The sequence below is a fragment of the Triticum aestivum genome, chromosome 7A (assembly GCF_018294505.1).
Source record: "Triticum aestivum cultivar Chinese Spring chromosome 7A, IWGSC CS RefSeq v2.1, whole genome shotgun sequence".
NCBI classification, from domain to species: Eukaryota; Viridiplantae; Streptophyta; class Magnoliopsida; order Poales; family Poaceae; genus Triticum; species Triticum aestivum.
In genome coordinates this window covers 38,790,371-38,809,212 of record NC_057812.1, presented here as the reverse complement: position 1 = coordinate 38,809,212, position 18,842 = coordinate 38,790,371, and positions in this window count along the sequence as shown.

The following is an 18,842-nucleotide window of genomic DNA, read 5'->3' as shown; positions in this document are numbered from 1 at the left end:
TTGAGAATTTTACAAAACATGTCGTTTTTTAAACTCTAGCCTGAAAGTGTTATTTTTTAGCTATATATTCATTAGCTAATTGATGATTAGTTGGAGTGCGTAGGCAGTTCTTAAGACGAGTAAGTATATGTATGTAAGGTTCAATTGCAGTCGAGTTAAACACTATTGTTCATACAAGTGCAAGTCTGGCCATCATATTGCCTTCAAGGTTGCTATGTTGACGAGTTAATTACTCAGGCAATATACACATTACGCTAAGAAGAAGGAGGCCGTGCAAGTCTGTCCATCATCCTAGCAAGCTAGTGGGACATTCCAAGATCTATCCAAACCACTACTACTGTCGAGAGACGCTCGAGCCCATGAGACATTCAAAGTGGCAAAGTAGTACTGCTACATGGAGCCCAATAATACGATGCATACATGAGAACGCGAGAGGTTGGCAGCAGTGCATTCAAAAACTCCCGTGTGATCAGACTACAATGTTAGCCTTCTAGTAAGAGGAGCCATGTCTCGTGAATTCCGTAGAGACATGCGCTACCTCGAAGGCCATTAGAATTACCGAGTAAGAATTAATTTTCTTCTGATGCCTCTAATTCCTAAGTGGATGTGCTTTTTTGGTTATTTTCTTGCATACCTTCTTCTCTGCTTAAGTGTTTGTCACCTTTCGCACGCAAACAAAAGGAGTGACTACTGAAGTGTGGACGAACAAACGACTGAACCTTGCAATCAGCCCTGGGGAGATGGAGTTATATATCGAAAAGGTATAATTTACACATGTGAAGGTTGCTGCACTATTTGTTTATTTTTCATTTCTTTCTTTAGAGCTTTTTTCATGTGAAATGCATGTGCGATTCTGCAGATGGATGTTACACCAGCTTGCCTGTTTTAACTTCTTTGGCAATCTATGTTTTTTTCTAATATTATGGTTATTGGATACGAAACTTCATTTAGATCTTGGATGCCTTTCAAATGGCAATATATTTTATTAAAAGGCTAAATGTCCTCGAGCATTACAACTCTAGAGGCCAACTTCAACTAAGATGAAATTGAAGTCAACGATTTTTTTCCTATCCCTTTTGTGTAGGCCTCGGGGCTAGAAAGATTCATTACATTGTTCCTCAGAGTATGTTGGGGTGTCATCAAAGGTGGCGCCCACACTTCCATTCACAAGGTCGATGAATTTAAGACATCATATTTGGGCTTTCCTAAAATCATCAAACATCATCTTGGTTCACTAAAAAGTGGATAAGTTTAAGCCACTTAGATTGTTCCGTAGCTTTGCAACAGAAAGAACCATGCTATTGGCCATGAAGAAATCTCCGACCCACTAGGACATTGTGTCAGCACCCCCTCCATGACTTTCACCGGAAGGTCATTTCAGGCTATTCATAAAATTAAACATCAAAAGCATTTTACATGGTTAGCTAGACTTTCTTGCTGGAGGTGCTTGCCACTTTCAATTGTGGTCAAAGATACATGCACTAGCTATGTTTGCGCTTGACCATGATCACTTCTGAGGTACTCCAGAACGGTGATCTAGCATGTCATTTGATAAGATTGAGGTCTCCATCATGTTGTTCATCCTTGTTTCTACCCCCTTGCAAAAGCTGATTATGCAGGAGCGAACACTACTAGGAAAAACCTTATACATAGGAGCTTACCAGTAGAGCTTTTTAAAAGGGAGCGCTGCTACTAATTATCAGTAGCGCTTTGGCAGAAAGAGCGCTGCTACTATGTACATAGCAGTAGCGATGTAGTAATAAAACATGCTACTATTATAATTGCAAGATCGTTGCCGGCAGGCTAGGTATAGTAGTAACGCTCATACGTAAAAAGCGCTACTGCTATTGTGCTTAGCAGTAGCGGTGCTTACGAACCAACGCTACTACTACTAAAACCTTATCCACCCCGGCCCGACCTCCTCCTCACTCTCCCCCTCACTCTCACTCGCTCACTCCGCCACGCGCCGCCGCCCGCCATCACCCACCAGCGCCCCAAGGTATCCTTCCCCTCCCTCCCTCCTCCTCCCTCCTCCTCCTCCTCCTCCTCCCTCTCCGGTGGCCCACCTCTCTCCGTCCTCCTCCTCCTCCTCCTCTCTGGCGGCCCTCCTCCCTCCTCCTCCCTCCAGCGACCCTCCTCTCTCCCTCCTCCTCCTTCCTGCTCCTCCTCCTCCCACCTCCTCCTCCTCCCACCTTTCTCCCTCCTTGTTGGGGATATAACTCCCAGGTATGACCCGCCCAGGAGGGGCCGGGTCACGCCATTGGTGGCTTAAGATGAGAAGGCTCGATAAGGTCCAAGAAGACATACAGATGGCGGTTTATAGGGCAAGCTTATTAAAGGCCCAAGACCCGGAGGCGACTCAAGGCCCAAAGTTGTGAGCCGCCATGTGTTAACTTGTTCTGTAAGGCAGGTTTAGTTAGAAACCGAACCGGTCACGTTTGTATGAGCCCGCCGGGATTCTGTAAGTCGTCTGGCATCAACCTGTATATAAACGAATGATCATGGTTATAATTTTTTTATCAATTGCCCAATAGTAATTTATCTACCATGCCATTAACTGCTTTTGAGAGAGATGGCACAAGTGAATCTACGCCCCGCGGGCCTATTCTCTATTAATACTTGCTCCTACATAATCGCTCTTTCATTTTCTTTCATTTTTTTCCACTTCACTATACCATTATCTATCCACCATTTCCTTTTAACCTTGTAACTAACAAGACGGGGGGGATTGACACACCCTTGCCTAAGTTGGGTGCAAGTATTTTTTTTGTTTGTGTGTAGGTGATGCTTATCTTGTTAGCTGACTCCTACCGGTTCGATTAAACATTGATTCTTAACTAAGAGAAATACTTTTGCTTATGTGCTACATCACCCTTCCTCTTTAGGGAAATCCAACAACTCCTACTGGAGTAGCAGATAGCACTCTTCGGGTGGAGTATTAGTTGTAGATGAAGTTGTATAACGGTCTACATATCATAGATAGAATGCCTATATGAGATTATACCATGAATGATCATAGTCATAAATATAAATATTTCAATTTAATCACTACCCAACTATAATTCATTCACCACCCCACACTTATATGCTTGGAGAGATTCCACTAGTCTAATGGACCTAGGGGTATTTCTTCTTATACCGGAAACTTTACTAAAAATATTATTTTCTTGTTGTACCGTACCATTTTGTTTATTTTATCTGTCTATTAACTCCTATCATATGGTGCAATTTAATTTTGTAGCTAGCAAGACAAGAAGCTTGCCAACCTTCTTGATGGTTGGGGACAAGTTTGTTCTGTATTTTATGTGCAGGTACCAGTGATTTTGTTTGCTGGAAGAACTGTTTCTGGTTCAATAAACCTTAGTTCTCTAGTGAGGGAAATACTTATAGTTAGGTCACTTTACCCTTATACTTGGGATTATCTAACCACTCTTATGAGAGAGCAAGCCATGAAGGTGCACGACAACCTCCTACGTGCACTCCTGCCACGTAAGCCGATGTGCTCTCCTGCCACGGCCGTTGGCTCATGCGCAACTGTGTCACATCCACCGGAACATGGATGATACCATGGTACTGCTATTGTCTCTGCTCCTGCACAGTAGCGCCGCCGCTGCCAATGACCTGCACTCTTGCTTTTCCTGTGTGCACATAAAACCCAGCTTGATGGTTAACCCCATGACTGCCAAGAGTCTGAAGAAGCCCATGGCCGTGCGCGAGTGCAACAGATAGCAGTGTCAAGAATCTCGAGAGAGCGTGACGCAATTAAAGCCGCTACAACATGGGCAAACTAATCGAGAAGGCTGGCCTCACCAAGGCTCCCATTGCTGCAGAAGAAGAGGTCAGCCGCCGAGTGACATCGAGCGCAATAGAGTGGAGGCCCGACGGAAGGTGCGGCGGATGGTGGACATGGTGTTGTTCAATGACCCCTACATTGATCCCTTCGACATGACCAAGTCCCTTCAGGAGCTGGTCCAAGCAAGACAGGAATCATGGCATGCTCAAGCTCAACTCATTTCCGTGGCTCGTCGAAGGGCCATGCAAATCAACGGTGCCCCATTGCCTGCTCCTTCCCCTTTTGTTTGGAATACTTCTTCAGTAATGATACCCAATACTCTGGTGTATACTACTCGCTCTGTTCTGAATTATAAGATGTTTTTGATATTTTAATATAAATTACATACAGACTGAAATGGTTGAACAAACATACTAAAACGCGTCTATATCAGGGTTTTGGTAACCCGCTCGAGAAACTTGGTTATCGGGCGGTAACCGCGGATCTTGGTGCCCCAGAAGTAATCACCATAACGAGCAAAATATCCCAAATTTTTTAATTTAAATGAAATTTAACTGACTTTTTATGAATTTTATCTGGATTGAAAATCCATTCAAAATTTTGTTCGGTAAGTGCTCGGTACTTGTCGGTTACCACGGTAACCGAAAAACTCGGTGCCCCATGTGTTCTTTTGGGATTCAATATCCAAAACCCTGGTGTATATACATCTGATTCCGAGAAAAGTTAGAATATGTAATAATAGTGAATCGAGGGAGTTGCTTACAAGTAGTATTTTGAATGTTTGTAATACCCGAGCCTGAAAAAAATTTCTGACCTATTGGTGGAAAATGTTTCATTGCTAGATTTGCACCTAATGAAGCACACTGGATACTATGTAATGTATGCAACTATTCCCGCCAAAAAAAAGAACCATGCCACAGTTCTTTTCATTGATTTATATCTACCTTCAGTTCATGAATTGTATAGAAAAATGCTGCTACACTATCCATAGTATAGAAAGCCATTTTCGTCCCTTATAACTGATGAGAAATCCACAAACTTTTGTTTAAAATATTTCTATATCTTTTAGGACTGAAACTTTCTGATGAGTATATGTGTTTTTTACAATGAAGGTTGATAGCAAAGCATCATAAGCGAGAGACCATGACAGAAGCAACAACATGCGTCAACATCGGCACGTTACTCACGAGGGAGTTGGCCACACCAGAGAACTATGTGGTCAAGGCACATCTTTAGACTCAGAGAAAGACGGTTCCAGACCCCCAAAACATTGCCACCACAGACACTATCGGTGGGTGCAGATCGCACATGCCGACAGCAGAGGAAACAGAGCTGTAGACTCGGGCGGCAAATGCGAAACTCAATGCTAGCTGTTCAACCATGGGCAGATTTTCTGGGCACTGAGGGCAACCACCCTCCTTGGCGTCGACTATTTCCTTTCGGATGAGCATTACTCCGATGTGGACGAAAGCTTAGCCAGCAACCAACCGAAAAATTGGACGTGGGAAGGCTCGCACCTGCTCCAAATGAAAGTGGCACGGTTTGTACAGCCGGACAGTCACGATCATGCTGGCTGTCATCAAGCAGTGGAGGAGGCGGCTTACGTGTCTGATGTCTCTAATTCCCATATACTACATGTCATCTCTCTGATTCTGTCCTCATCTTCCCTTCTGGGTATGTGGGTGTCACCTATCTGGTGTGCTAATATGTAGGATTATGTCCAAAAAGAAGGGGTTCATATATCAGTGTGGATGAATGAACATTCTGGCTTCCTACATACTGTACTTCTGTAAGATGGCTTCCTACTTATACTGGTGAAGATCGATCAGTATATGCATAGTGGAGAGGTGGATAGCATTATGCACACAAATGTGACAGGTTGGTAGAGTATATTCATTATGTGTACGTGAGTTGAATGACCATTTGTTTCTATATGGGGCCTAAGTGTGGGTCCACGTCCAGCCTTCATTTTTTCCCTATGTAATGGGTGTTTTATGAAAGCATCAATAGCATGCGCACAATATACTAATAGAGTAGCATGGTTATCTGTTCAAATACTAATATTTGAATGTTGTTCAATTTTTAGTTTCATGAGGCAGTGCTGCAATTTCGTTGAAAGGATCCTACATCCACTATATGTATAAGAACTTCTAGATATAACTTTTAGAAGATGGACTACCCTGCGACATAGTACCGTGCGATGTCATTTGAAAATTCTGCTGGTTTCATGCAACCATCAGAAACCTGATCATGTACGCCCTGCTTGGTGAGGTGATACATCCAATAAAAATGGAGTGAATTGTAAAAACAATCGACATTGGAGGCAAGGTTTGCAGGAAACACATGTTTACAGATTTATGCCAAAAACCACCAGGCCCTCTTTTGGGGGAGAAAATGCTAGTCGTGCTTATACCGTTTTGAGCACGATTATGACATGTGTGACCAGCCTATAACATTTACTCGCATAAAAAGCTAGTTACATACCGATACAAATTACTTTTGCAAAAGGGCTCCTGAGAAAAGCAATCGGGTGCTCCAGCATGTCATAGCCGTCGGGGAGGAAGGTGGCGTAGCGGGCGGACACCATGTAGTTGGGGCAGCAACAGCTGGTGGAGCGCGGCATCAACCTCGTGTTCAGCGGGTGTAGCATGGTGTTCATGGCCGGGCCTGTGTCCCATGTTGTGCACGACGGTGGCAGGCGTGTCACGGGCGTGGTGCACCGGTCGGTGCTCCTTCAGGGGCTCATGGCGAGATGCCCAGCGGCGAGGAGGTGAAGGCAGCCTCCAGCATGTAGCAGTGCAAGGTAAAGATGGCTCACCGAGGAAACGCTTTCGTGGCCCTCCCCTGAGGCTACGACGCTGATGCTGTAAGGGGAGGCCGAGGCCGGGTGTCAGGGGGTAGGTAGAAGCAGGGGAGAGAAGAAGAGGACGAGGCGGGGCGTCGTGGAGCTGAGCAGCATGCCGTCGTCCATGCTGAGCTCGCAGGTCGGGAGATCAATGTGACGTCAAAGAGAAGAGGCATGACTGGGAAGAAGGATCCAGTAGTGACCTTATCCTCTCTTTTTGCAAGGAGGACCTTATCATCTTATGCCCTTTTACAATTTAGCCTATACTATTCTATCTATTTGCGACCCATTATGTCGGGCCACGTCACCCTAATAGGTGAGTCCTTTATGTCATAATCGTGTTCAGAATAGTCTAAGCCGCCGACTAATGTGTTCTCGAAAAAATAATTAGGCGCGGAAATAATGGTTTTTGGCACAAATCTGTAAACATGTGTTACCTTGCCTCCAATGTCAATGGTTTTTGCAATTCACTCCATTTTTACTTGATGTATCACCTCACCAAGCAGGAGCAACACTGTTTTATCACTGTAAAATAAAAACAGAGTGGGTTTTTATTTCGAACAAAATTGATTGTCGATCCATATCTTGCATATCACCTCAGCCGGATGCTGCTGCGCCTTGGGCATGAAGAAATTCTAAATAAATACCCCCTCTATAAACTAAGATAAGACGTTTTAGATCACTATAGTTTAAAGAGGTAGTAGATTGCGGCACATTGATGGATGAACTGAATATAATTTTCAATCATATATCCAAATAAAACAATTATTATAGTACTCCACAAAAACTTGATTGCAGAGAGATAGGACAAACAAATTATTAACAAAAGATCTATAGTGGCCAATACAAAAATAACATACCAGTGATGTGCCTTAAGGAGTTGATAGGAAAAATAGGTATTGGGATGTATACTTATTTAGTGACGTAAAGGCAAGCCACTTTGTGTTATTGGTGCTAATGTATGACGATTGATATATAACACCAGAGTTGCACTGTTTTTTTTTTTTTTTTTTGCGAAGACAGAGTTGCACTGTTTGAAACTGTGTTTTAAACATGTAATCTTTTTTAGGGAGTTTTAAACATGTAATCATGCATGCATGATCGGTCAAGACAGCTTACGGCCTTATGGAAATGATTTGATATTATTTTGATCAATGTAGCGGAAGCAATAATACATGTATGTATATCCAATTATTCAGCGCCGGCAGCAAACAGTGAACGGCAGGAGAGACGGTGTGTGTGCTTTGCTCTCCCCATTCCAAGTTTCCAAGGACAATGGAAAAGTTGATTCTTTTTGACATGGTGGCAGGGCCGGGATTTCGCTCGAGGGGGAGGAAACGGAATATGGTGATGATGAATTTCACATGACTGAACACATACGTGTTTGCGCCTTTGCGGTGAGCGCAGTTGAGTTCAAGAGGCGGCAATGTGGTGACGTCGCATGCCTAGCGTGACGGCGGCAGGAAACACGTACGTTGTGGGCGTCGTGATGTTAATTGTGCAGTACCGATGTTTCCGATTCCTGCTTGTCTTTGCGGGTGTCCCTATGTTTTTTCTTTCTCATTGTGCTGATATATGTAAACAAAGGGTGAATAAAAGTGTGGAGGAATGAAGGACGTAGTAGCATGCTTGTTCGAGCCGGCGTGGTACATGTAAGAGATGCTCAGGCGGACAACATCATTCGCACACGTCTTAAGGTTTGGTGCTCGCCAATATGGGCCTGGCTCAGCGACCTATAAAACGGGCGCCCAACCCACAACCAGCAAGCGAGCTCACCTAAAAGCCAGCCAGCTAGCGAGCACTTTTTATTGGTTTCAATTTTTGTAGGATTCTATTTAAATTAAAAAACTTGAATTTGAGAAATTTCATGTTTTTCAAAAATATTTGGGAATTCAGAAAAAGTTTGCAGATTAAAAAAATGTTGGTGGATTTTAAAAAAATGTTTGTGAATTCTAAAATAGATCTTCAATTTGAAAATTGTTAAAAACAGACACATCAAATTGTACAAAATGTTTCTGAAAATAATAAAAAATATCACAAACTTGGAAAATGTTCACGGGAATACAAAAAAAGTTAGTGACTTCACTATAAGTTCATGAAATCAAAAAAGTTTGCGAATTAATTAAATGTTTACATGAATACAATACATTTTTGTGAAAAATCTTTGAAACATCATGAACAAATTTTGAAAAACGTTAATTTTTTTTAAAGTTTGTGAAATTGTGTTGAAATTATGAACAGTTTTTTAAATTCCCACATTTTTGAGCAATATATTTTTTCTGTAAAATGGTATTTTTTTTGAAATTTCAAGTATTTATTCAAAAAGCTAACAATATTTTTTTACATGTGAACAATTTTTATAATACCGCACAGTTTTCCAAAAAGTGAACAATATTTGGAATTTTTAAAAATAAATTATTTGAAAAAAGTAAAAGAAACAGAAAAAATACAAAAACCGTAAAAGTAAAAAAAATAGAAAAGAAGAATGATGAAGAAATAATTAAAAAATTAACAGAAAAGCAACGAAAAAGCCAGAAGTATAACTATTAAATTGATAAAATAAACGTAAGAAATAAGAAAGAAAAAAAGAATGATGAAGAAAAAATAAAAAAATGAACATAAAAGCAACGAAAAAACCAGAAGGATAATTTTAAACCGATACAATAAACATAAGAAATAAAAAGGAAAAAACCGGATGGAAGGTTCTAAAACCGGACAAAAAATGCTCTCGGACGACCCTTCATGTCCTATAATGGGCCAGCCAACAAGAGCACCTGTGTTTAGTGATTGTTGTCTTATGCGTTGCAGTAAGTGATATATATCAGTTGTGCTACCAAAGGAGCACTCTGGTGGACAATCGAGCTCCTCCCCATGGGCCAGGCTGAGTGTTTGTAACTTGAGAGACCTGTAGCAAATAAGAAATATGTGGGCTGAACCTGGGCAAAATTCAATATCTTTGTATATTAGGCCCTGGGCCGTAGCCCTGGATGTTTTTTTTTATACTGAGGATGGAATTGGCAATCTCCTGGAACACTAAAGGTTGATTTTATATGCCAGATTTTATACTCCGAGAATGAGAGTGTTAAGCTAAAGCTACTGTAGATGCTAATCAGTGCAAAGCTTTGTGTAGCAGTGGCCCCACGGCAATGGTTGCAGCGTGTAGGCAGTAGTGGAGACCGAAAGCTCACCACTTGAGTCGAGTTCACTACCTTTTCGCAAAAGAACAATAAGAGTTAATCAGTAGTTTAGTACTCCCTCTGTAAACTAATATAAAAGCGTTTAGATCACTATTTTAGTTATCTAAACATTCTTATATTAGTTTACAGAGGGAGTACTATTCATTCAAGTCCACACTCAATTCTATACGGTACGACCCGATAATATATTTGTGCGTGTAGAGTGAACACAAACGATGAAGCCGTCCAGATACATAACATCGATCTGAACCAGGCAAACAGTGAGCAAGTGTTAGCCACTGGATCCTTCTAAGCACCAAAGTGCTAATACTACTGCTTGGAGCCCAAGAATTCGATGCCCACAAGAGAACATGAGCCCTTCGCCAGAGACAGATCCAAGGTAGGCCTATTAGTACAGACAGCCATGTCTCGTGTATTCCGTAGAGATATGTACACCCATGAAGCTCATTTAGATTTACTTAGTAAGCATTAATTTTCTCCTGATGACTCCGGTTCCCAAGTGGTTGTGCTCTTTGGTCACTTGCCATGCAAATGAAAATGATGGAGTTATATGTGGGGATGACATTTGTATACACACAAGCTAAGATTGGTGGGACATTTATTGCTTCTTCTTTCCATTATACGGATTTTTTCATTGATCAAATGCCTGTGCGATTCCACGGATTTATGTTACACCGGTTTGTCTATTTCAACTCTGTTGGCAATCTATGTGTTTTTCCCCTTATTATGTTTGGCTTATAATATTCGTTTGGAATCATGCGTATTGGATATCAAGCTTTGTTCAGTTGGGGCAAATTGCTAGAGAGGTGTTTATCATGCATGGATGACTATTTATTCTACCCGTGGGTTCTCCAACACCCTAGGTGATGCCATATTTTTTTTGTAAAACCATGTTACAATTATTTTTCAGTGTGTTTTGAACTTTATGGGGTGTGTGCATCTTCACTACATAGATGCTGGGTTTGTACTCGCAACGGTTGTCTCACCTCAATGTGTTGTCTTTTCAAGGCAACACATTTGTTTAGTCAATAAACTTTCCTTTACTAAAAAGAAACATGCATCAAGAATTATAAATTTAACGAGATAAAAAGGCAATAAGAAATTCTAATGTAGTTACCATAGCAATCGCAATTTCTGATAAAAAAAGCCACTGGGACAAAATCTAGCGATAAGGTTATCGTACAAAATAAGGTGCAAGCGCAAATGTGTGCATGTGTGTGAGCGTTTGTCTCTGTACTATGTTTCAGAAGAAAAAAACTGGCTGCAAGAGTGTGCAACCGTCCAATTCAGAGGAATTGCACAAGATTCCAAGCTGGTTGGTGTGGTGGTGCAGCTAGCTAGCAGCTCGGTGATGGCCGACGATTTGGCGAGGTGAAGAGACGATCAGACAATGAAGGAGCGGCATTAAGCGACTCAGCATCACATCTCCACATATATGTGTTATTACAGGCATGAGATATGGATAAGCCAGCAAATTTTCCCACTGAGGACAAATCTTCTCCTGATGCGTCCTGTTCCTAAGTCTCTGTGCCGCTCTTTAGTTATCTCTTGCCTTCTTTTACTATTTTTCTGTGTTTGTCACATTGAGCAAATGAAAGGAGTAGTGAGTATCAAAGTGCGGACCAAAGAACCACCGAACCCAGAAATTTGCTCATGTCAAGATAGAGTTATATATAGGGAAATCAATATTGACACAAAAGGAGGTTGGTGGATTGTTTGTTATTATTTGTTTTGGTGGGGGTGTGATTGATGCTTTACTAGCCTACCCGTTTCAACTCAATTTGTACTCGACGGATTTTCATTATTATGTGTGACCTATAGATATTCTTTTAGAGCCGCATATGGGCATAGTAATTTATTTTATATCGTACTGATTGTAAAACCCGATGTATTTCATCAACAGGCTAAATTAAAATCCTACGAGATTGGGACTATGTGCTCAGTAAATGAGTATGTAGTAGTTTCCAGCGTGGACAAAGTACATACAAGTCCTCAAAAGAGAAAACAAGAAGAAGAAAAATGCATTCAGCTATTTTCTATACTGACCACCATCACATGCTTCCGAGTAACGAGCTTATGCATGCAAGAGTGACTTCATTTGTGTGCAGTGGAGCATTGGAGCAACGCCTATTGCATGCCAACACTTTGATAGAAGGGGCCATATCATGCAAAATTATGAATGGCTCCTCCATATTATTGAAGGAAATATGCCCTAGAGGCAATAATAAAGTTATTATTTTATTTCCTTATATCATGATAAATGTTTATTATTCATGCTAGAATTGTATTATCCGGAAACATAATACTTGTGTGAATACATAGACAAACTAAAACGTCACTAGTGTGCCTCTACTTGACTAGCTCGTTAATCAAAGATGGTTATGTTTCCTAACCATAGACATGTGTTGTCATTTGATTAACGGGGTCACATCATTAGGAGAATGATGTGATTGACATGACCCATTCCATTAGCTTAGCACCTGATCGTTTAGTATGTTGCTATTGCTTTCTTCATGACTTATACATGTTCCTATGACTATGAGATTATGCAACTCCCGTTTACCGGAGGAACACTTTGTGTGCTACCAAACGTCACAACATAACTGGGTGATTATAAAGGAGCTCTACAGGTGTCCCCAAAGGTACATGTTGGGTTGGCGTATTTCAAGATTAGGATTTGTCACTCCGATTGTCGGAGAGGTATCTCTGGGCCCTCTCGGTAATGCACATCACATAAGCCTTGCAAGCATTGCAACTAATGAGTTAGTTGCGAGATGATGTATTACAAACGAGTAAAGAGACTTGCCGGTAACGAGATTGAACTAGGTATTGAGATACCGACGATCGAATCTCGGGCAAGTAACATACCGATGACAAAGGGAACAAAGTATGTTGTTATGCGGTCTGACCGATAAAAGATCTTCGTAGAATATGTGGGAGCCAATATGAGCATCCAGGTTCCACTATTGGTTATTGACCGGAGACATGTCTCGGTCATGTCTACATTGTTCTCGAACCCGTAGGGTCCGCACGCTTAACGTTACGATGACAGTTTCATTATGAGTTTATATATTTTGATGTACCGAAGTTTGTTCGGAGTCCCGGATGTGATCACGGACATGACGAGGAGTCTCGAAATATTCGAGACATAAAGATTGATATATTGGAAGCCTATGTTTGGACATCGGAAGTGTTCCGGGTGAAATCGGCATTTTACCGGAGTACCGGGAGGTTACCGGAACCCCCCCCCCCCTGATAACCTAATGGGCCTTAATGGGCCTAGTGGAGGAAGAGGAGAGGAGGCCTAGGGGCTGCCGCGCGCCCCTCCCCCCCTCCCCTCCAAGTCCGAATTGGACAAGGAGGGGGGCGGCGCCCCCCTTTCCTTTCTTCCCTCTCCTCCTTCCCCCCAAGTCCTAATCCAACTAGGGAAAGGGAGGAGTCCTACTCCCGGTAGGAGTAGGACTCCTCCGGCGCGCCTCCTCCTAGGGTCGGCCGCACCCCCCTTGCTCCTTTATATACGGGGGCAGGGGCACCCCTAGACACACAAGTTGATCTCCAAGATCGTTCTCTTAGCCGTGTGCGGTGCCCCCTTCCACCATAGTCCTCGATAATATTGTAGTGGTGCTTAGGCGAAGCCCTGCAACAGTAGAACATCAAGATCGTCACCACGCCGTCGTGCTGACGGAACTCTTCCCCGACACTTTGCTGGATCAGAGTCCGGGGATCGTCATCGAGCTTAACGTGTGCTAGAACTCGGAGGTGCCGTAGTTTCGGTGCTTGATTGATCGGGCCGTGAAGACGTACGACTACATCAACCGCGTTATCATAACGCTTCTGCTGTCGGTCTACGAGGGTACGTAGATTACACTCTCCCATCTCGTTGCTATGCATCACCATGATCTTGCGTGTGCGTAGGAATTTTTTTGAAATTACTACGTTCCCCAACAATCATCACTTCGAATAAACTTGTATCTGGAATATATATATATAAATCTGTATACATTGATATGTTTCATGTATGCTCCAAACCAAATTCGATAGAACTGAGCACAAGAATTGATAAAAATACCATTGACTTTGAACTTCCAAATCATTCACCTCATTTAGACATATCCAGGGGCGGAACTGCAGGGTGGCCAGGGTGGGCCGCGGCCCACCTTGGAATTTTGGGTCAGGTGATATACCTATGAATTTCTAACTGGGCCAGAAAAAAATCAGCCCAATAACACTTACCGATCGATCCAGCGAACGCCGCCACGCCCTGGTTTCGTCACACCCTTCTCTCGTCCACATCTCGCACAGGAGACTGGACAGCATCCCAGCCGCCATTCCTCGCAAGATAATTTCTGATGAGCAGTCCGCATTCGTATCAGGCAGACTAATCACAGATAACATAATAGCAGCATATGAATGCCTCCTTTTTATGAAGAGAAACAAAGCAAAGAAAAATCAACATTGTGCCTTGAAATTGGACATGATGAAAGCATATGACAGAGTTGAATGGAGCTATCTTCGAGCGGTTATGCTTAAACTGGGATTTACTGAAAGATGGGTAAACATTGTAATGGACATGGTTACGTCAGTCAGATTTTCAGTGCTATTCAATGGGAAGAAACTTCAAGAATTTATACCCTCAAGGGGTATCTGACAGGGAGACCCAATCTCTCCATATTTGTTCTTGCTGGCAGCAGAGGGCCTTTCGTGCCTGTTAAAATCAAAGAGTGAGTCATCAAATCTTCGTGGTTTGCAGGTGGACCCTTCGGCACCGCCAGTGAACCATCTTCTTTTTGCAGATGACAGCCTGCTGTTCTTCAAGGCGAATAGTGAGGGAGCATCGGAGGTGAACCAAGTGTTGGATACATATTGCAGGGCTACGGGCCAACGTATAAATTTTGACAAATCATCAATATACTTCAGCAAAGGGGTTCCTGACTTGGTGAGAGATGAGATCAAGGGCCTGCTTCAAGTTCCGGATGAAACACTAAATGAGAAATACATTGGGATGCCGTCGGATGTGGGCTCGTCAAAGAGCGGTGCCTTCAAATACTTGAAGGACCGGTTGTGGAGCAAGGTCCAGGGATAGATAGAAAAAACACTGTCAATGGCAGGCAAAGAGATATTAGTGAAAGCAGTTGAACAAGCAGTACCGGTTTACTCAATGGCTTGTTTCAAACTGCCGAGAGGCTTATGCGAGAAACTAAACATGCTAATCAGGAAGTTTTGGTGGGGAAGCAAGGATGGAAAGAGGAGACCACACTGGGTCTCGTGGAAAGACATGGCACAGCCGAAAGGCATGGGAGGGCTGGGTTTCAAAGATTTTGAGCTCTTTAACCTTGCTCTACTCGCAAGACAGGCTTGGCTTATGTTACAGCAACCGGATTCCCTTAGTGCGCGGATATTCAAGGGCGTTTATTTCCCCAATACTACCCTACTGCAAGCTGAGCTAGGCTCGCACCCTAGCCAAATTGGAGAGGTATTGTAGAAGGGCGAGATATTCTAAAACAAGGTTTGATCAGTCGCATTGAGAATGGTTCAGGCACAAGTATATGGGGTGATAACTAGATACCCAAAGATGAAATGATGAAGCCATACAGATGCTTGATTCCTAACCCACCGCAACATGTTTCAGAACTGATAGATGCCACCTCGGCCTCTTAGGATATAACACGTCTACGACAAGTTTTCCTCCCAATCGATATCCCACATATAATGCAAATACCCCTGAGCACAACCAACATGGAAGATAGCTGGGCATGGAATTTTGAGAAAAATGGCTCCTTCACAGTCAGATCAGCCTACAAGATGCTAGTAGCGACACAGAAGTGTAGAGAAGCATGGCTTGAGGGTACGGCCGACCCCTCATCCACCGCCGTAGAGGAGGGATCACGGAAGAAACTTTGGAAAACTGAGGTCCCAGGAAAGATTTGGATGTTCTTATGGCGACTAGCAAAACACTCGATGCCCACTGAAGATGTCCGTGCTCACCGCAATATGTCCACTACCAGCTGTTGTGGGATCTGCGGAGCCGAGGATTCTTGGAGGCATTCGCTGCTGGAATGCACAATGTCTCGATGTGTTTGGGCATTAACGGATGCAGAACTGATGGACAAGCTAATCGCAGCAACAGAAAGCAACCCTAGGCAATGGCTTTTCTTGATCCAGAATTCATTATCACATGCGAATTTTGTTAAAACGGTAGTCACTCTTTGGGCCATTTGGCACGCTCGAAGGCAAGCTATCCATGAAGGCATATTTCAGAGTCCGGGAGCAACACATGGATTCATTGATCGGTTCATCTCCGAACTTGAAACCATCAAGCAACCGGTCATGCGAGTTGCAGTCGAAACAACACGAAGTGGACGCAGACCACGACCGAAAGCACCACCAGATGGCTACGCTAAAATTCATGTTGATGCAGGTGTGGCACGGTCGAGAGGAGCTGCGGTGGCGGTATGCAGAGACAGCCATGGCAATTACATGGGGATTTCATCTTTGATCATCCCGGGTTTACAAGACGCAATTATTCTAGAGACGATAGCCTGCCGTGAAGCACTAGCGCTAGCAGAAGATCTTGCCATCCATAACCTTGTGGTGGCATCAGATGCACATCAGGTAGTTACGGACATTGCCAGATGCAGCCGAGGTCGACATGCTGTGATCATTGAGGAGATCAACACCAGAGTAAGAAATTTCAATTGTACCTTTTCTTTCGAAAGTCGTTTAGTCAATGAGGATGCTCATAAGTTAGCTAGATTTTCCCTTTCGCTAGCTCCTGGTCGCCATACTTGGCTTTTGCAACCCCATAACTCAAATGTAATCCCACTATCTGTGATCTTTGATGAAGAAAGAGTTGCATTACCCCTCAAAAAAAAGCCGCCATTCCTCGCCTGACCAGCTTGCCGACCTCGCGGCCTCGCCGGTCGCCGGTCGGAGCCCAGCCCGCCTCTCCTTCCACCCGGGCTCTGCCCTCGGATCCACCGCTCCAGTCGCTCCCCCACGGCGCCCCTACCCGGGCCGCCTAACCCCGCCACCCCGACCCTGCCTCCGCCCTCTGGCCTCGCTGCAAAGCTGCTGGCCGCCGCTGCCGCTCAGTAACCAGTCTTTGGCGGCAGCAAGTGTGTGACCCGATTTAAGTTACCGAAAACCCCCAATTTTTTACCCAGGGTTTGCTCTTTTGCACTATGAACACACACACATAATTTTGAACATAATTTCTGCCTCAATTACATTTATTGATACAAATTATTTTTTATTGCAGAATTGTTGAAGAATGAACAGGACGTAGACATTGTTTCGCTTTTCCAGAGAAAAGCTACGAAGTTAGGGAAGAAGAAGAAAGCGGGGAATACGTTAGATTTGGCCGGAGAGCAAACCAGAGAATTTGTGTGTATGGCGGTTGTGATTGAAGAGCAAACTCAAGAACCAGCAGTGTATGTCAAAAGTGACCATAGAGCAAACTCAAAAACTTCTCGAGGTATGCACTATGGTCCATATAGTATGTACTACTACTATGTATGTTTCTTTATGCAAAACTTAGACTTAACTGAGAATTTTAGTGTGTTTGTAAGACCATATTGATTTATTTCTATGTGATATTGGTAACTAGTTAGAACATTCACATGTCATATTTCTTGTAAAAATTCTTTTGAGGGATGGACCACCCTGATGTTAAATGCTACCTCCGCCATTGGACATATCAACCATCATATCCAAATACCAAATTCAATTTTAAGATAGCCTACATGCATTGTTTTGTTTCCTCTTCTTACCTCTAACGGGGGGGGGGGGGGGGGGGGGGCAGTTTTCATTGTATACAATATTCAATATTCACCATACACTATCTTTCACTAATACACAAAGCTTGCGTATAATTTGATTGATAAGTAGGACCATAGGAGAGAAAATAATTAGCTTACAACAGAGAAGGGGGCATCACACTAGGTGTGGGAAGAGCAGATAGGGATACAACACATCACTACACTCTACAAAGCTCGAACTCTAGACAGCAAGGCAAATAGACGAGGTATAAGGCATCTAGACCGCGTCATGACAAGCTAGGATCTTCCGTCATACGATCACAACTCCATCACTGACCGACTCAACATACCTCCCACCTCAAGCTCCTAAAAGATCGACAAGTGGGTTTATGGACCTGGTCAGACAGGAGGGAGAAGACATGGAGGAAGTTCGACCAATGTCATCCATTGCGCCCCGGAAGCCCACACCTTAAGGAGCGGCTCAAACCCAACATAGCTTTCAAAATCTCCAATTAACACCACGCACACAGCAAGCAATCAAGACATTGCCTTCAAGGCGATTTCGAGTCTTCGTTGTCCAATCCGGCAAATCGGGGCGATGGTTCCCCCTGTTACTCAAAAAGGGCATAGAGAGAAGGTCATGGCGATGCCTTCAAGAAGTGGGCGGCACCGTAGATGTTGCCACCGCCAGCATCGGCAAGCCGTGCACGGATTTTGCCCCGGCCGTGCACCGTAAATCGGGCCGACCCAATCGCGGACAGCAGCAACACGTGTTACTATAGTGGTACTATTGCAACACTGGGTTTAGCGACTGTTTTACGCGTACTGCATCGACACGTGTTCTAGGGTTTTTTGTGCATAATATAGCAACACATGATTGCACTGAAAAAAGCAACACATAATTTTTCGTTTTCTTAAAAGACATGGTCGTTTTTTAATATTTGTAAAGATTTTTTGGATTTGTTTTTGACATTATAGAAACACAAACATTAAAAAACAATATTGAACAATTTTTGAAAAAAAAAACAATATTTTTAGAATTATGTAAATTTAGAAATTACGAACATAGTTGAACAAATTTTTATGAATGTGAAGATATTTTAAACAAAATATGGAAATCATGGAGAAAAAACTAAAAAATAATAGAAAAATAGAAAACTACAAACATTTTCCGAAAAACAGGAACCATATTTTAAATTCTGATCATCTCTCTAAAAAATATGACTTTTCTAAAAAGTATTGCCAAGTAT